The sequence below is a fragment of the Gossypium hirsutum genome, chromosome D02, assembly GCF_007990345.1.
Source record: "Gossypium hirsutum isolate 1008001.06 chromosome D02, Gossypium_hirsutum_v2.1, whole genome shotgun sequence".
NCBI lineage: Eukaryota > Viridiplantae > Streptophyta > Magnoliopsida > Malvales > Malvaceae > Gossypium > Gossypium hirsutum.
Window position 1 is genome coordinate 52694673 of NC_053438.1, and position 3447 is coordinate 52698119.

Here is a 3447-nt window from a genome sequence, read left to right on the forward strand (position 1 = left end):
ATTAAATAATGATGTCAAACACACTAGAAAATATTTTTTATGGGTAAACTATAAAAATAATCACCCAATTATGTCTTTTGTTCTATTTTGGTCACCCAACTTTTATTTTTTTTATTTAATCACTAAAGTTTTCGAAATTAAATATTTTAATCACCGGTTGATGTTGGCTTTTTTATTTATTTAATAACAAAATTAGCCATCTAATATTTACACATTCTAGCAATTTAATCCTAAATATAAATAATTCAACAAATTTAGCTCTCAATGCTTACAAAATTTTTCATTTTAGTTCTATTTCTAAAAATTCAATAAAGTTGGCCCTTAACATTTACAAAATCTATCAATTTAGTCTTAACTCTAAAAATTTTAAAATAATTTAAAATATATATTTAGCCATTTATGACTTTTTGGCTAACTGTGATGGCAATGTGATTGATTTTTGCCTGCCCCACCTCGATCTAATGCTCATCGCCATGCTTCGAGCCTGACACGAACCCATCTTTAAAACATTTAAACTATTGCAAACCTGAATTTGGGAATTAATAGCATATCCGACTTCGATCCGGCTCGACAGAAGTTAATTTTTAATTTTTTTTATAAAATTGTGATTAATTAACTTTTTTTAAAATGAAATATTTTGGCCCAAATTTTTATTAGATTTGCTTAATGATTTATCTCTGAAGTTGTGTGCTAATGGATATTTAGACACATTTGATTACAATACACAAGAAAAAAGAGGGAAGAAAGGTTCCTTTAATAAATTATTAAACTGAGAAGATTAAAAATGGAGAAGGGTGAAAGGAGACTAATATAGAGGTGGTAGAATGAGACTACTAGTGATAAATTTTAGAGATTTTTAATTCAATTAATATTAAATATGTTTAAAGGGTAATTTCATAAATATCTTGGGGCAATTTCATTCTAAACCTGACAGGACTGTTTTAAAAATTAACCCTCCACGCCCTGACCCTAAATTCAATAAAAAAACTGACCTTATTGGGTCAGATTGGCTTGGAACTCGTCGTATTTGGGGGTTTTTGTCATCCCTACAACTAACTAATGTAAGATATTAAAAAAAAGAGTGCTTCTTTCAAGTCGCTTGCAAAAAACTCTAAAAAGCTGGGATAAAGCACAAAAATAATAATAAGATCCAAAAGAAAATAAAGGCATTAAAAATATTAATTAAACTTTATGGTTGAGGCTGACATGATTCTTTCTTTGTAACAGGTCAATGAGTTCAAGTCTATAGAAAAATTTAAAATTTTCAATACAAACAATTTGTAAGTCATATTGCCTTAACATGTTAGAATTGTCTATTTGGCTTAGTACTAACAATCAATGTTACAAGTGGGTCACCTGAATGCTATCAAGAGGATTGTGGAAGCTGATGCACTCAAGATGGAGATAATTCCAAACTTCTGATTTCTAAACTATAAAATTGGCTGCAGGTGGTCAATGGAATCAAGGTTCTTCAACTGGAAACTGCAGTTGGTGCAGCAATTAGGGTAGAAAATTGTACCAATTATGGTTATGATGCATTAAAATGTAAAAAGTTCTGTCTAACCATGTGTTTTCTTTACGTGATTAAGTTCTTTGATCATGCTATTGGTATTAATGTACCTCGATTGTGATTCCTTATACGTCTTATTTAAGAATTTCCATTTTAATACATCTTTAAATTAAATTATACATTTCTAAATTAGATTTGTGACGTTTCTATAATATTTTTATTTTTTTTTATTTTTTATGACCTTTAGCGGCGTTTATGAGAAAAGCGCCGCTAAAGGTCATGTTCTATAGCGGCATTTGTAGAAAAAGCGCCGCTAAAGGTTAGGTTCTTTAGTGGCGTTTGTGAGAAAAGCGTCACTAAAGGTCTTGTTCTATAGCGACGTTTGTGGAAAAAGCGCCGCTAAAAGTCATGATCTTTAGTGGCGTTTTTGGGAGGAGTGCCACTAAAGGTCTTGTTCTATAGCAGCGTTTGTGATAAAAGCGCCGCTAAAGGTCATGATCTTTAGCCGCGTTTTTGAGAAAGCGCCGCTAAAGGTCTTGTTCTATAGCGGCGTTTGTTGGAAAAGCGCCGCTAAAGATTATGGTCTATAGTGGCGTTTATTTATAAAAACGCCGCAAATATTAGCGCGCAGTCAATAGCGGTGATTTTTGCTGCGCTTGTTAAAGCGCAACGCCGCTAAAAGCCTAAAAAAGCGCCGCTAAAAGCCTGTTTTGGTGTAGTGTGGGAATAACAAGTTTTCAACTTTACTTAATTTTTAAATAATATTGAGTTCAATTTTAAGGCTTAAATTTGATAATTTATAAGCCTAATAATGTATTTATTAAGTTTTATATTTTTTGGATTTATTTATTTCAATTTTTTAAAATATTTTAAATTAATAAAAGTTTAATTAGGTCTAAGGAAGTTTATGTAACTTACTTTGCAAGATAGTTGACTAAGTATAGGGAGATTCAATATTTACTTGGGGTTCAAGTAAGACACATGCTTATAAATAACTAAGCATCGCTAGCCACCATAATATGTATTTTTCTTGATTTTTTATTATTAAAATATTCTAAGGGTGATTTTCTTACAAGATTAGTTTATTATTTCTTTCTTGATAGAACTTTTGCTTTAATTCTTTAAGATTGTGGAGGTTGTCTAATTCAGGTCTACTAGAGGTTGATTAAAGGCTAATATGGTTTTTTGTTGGTGTAAGTTCACCAAAGGAGGCTGGTTATCTATTCAATTATTTGTCATCAACACCATTTATCTTCTTTTTTCTTTTCATCAATCCATCTATGATCTGTTGTTTCTTTTCTTTAGTTATTCAATTTTTTTATTTTATCATTTAATTCTTGTTGAAAATGTTCAAATTTGAATTCAAGAACTTTGGTCTAGAAGCTACCCATGCAAGAAGTTACTTAGGTTGCAAAGAAGAGTAATAAACTTCGAGTTGATTGTTTAAGATCTTAAAATTCAATCTCGAGCTTCCGCATTACATTTCTAAATCATCACTAACAAAATAAAACATGTAAAGAAAAAGGAAAGCTTGAAAAATATGAAAAGAACACTGGGATTTTGGTATTAAACTCACATTATTGTGATTTGCCATGTTAGGTAATATTTACCAAATTATTTAATTGAAATGTTATTTTAAAAATCAAGGTAAATTTACCGTTTTAATACATTTGAACTTACTAAGCATTTGAAATGCTTACTTAGTGTTCTCCCTCCTCTGTAGATAGTCAATTGTGGAACTTGTCGACTGGATTTCATGAAGCTCACACTTTCCCTCTATCAATCGGTAGAATTTTATTCGTTTAAGCTCGGTATTGTGGCGTGTGTCTAATGGCTTGTGTATGTGTTAATTTTGTGATAAAGGGTTAGTTTTAACCTTGATCAATGTTTGAGTTTGAACCTAATGATTATATTTGTGCCAAGATATGTTTGGCAAT

The 3447-nt window shown here is 30.6% G+C and overlaps 1 long non-coding RNA gene across 1 annotated transcript; it reads left to right on the top strand.

The window, feature by feature from the left end:
* Window positions 1-1225: 1225 nt before the first annotated feature.
* LOC107908284 (uncharacterized) lies at window positions 1226-1634 on the top strand. The gene is made up of 2 exons (XR_001686953.2): window positions 1226-1280; window positions 1449-1634. It is a non-coding gene; the product is annotated as an uncharacterized lncRNA (long non-coding RNA).
* The last annotated feature ends 1813 nt before the right edge of the window (window positions 1635-3447 follow it).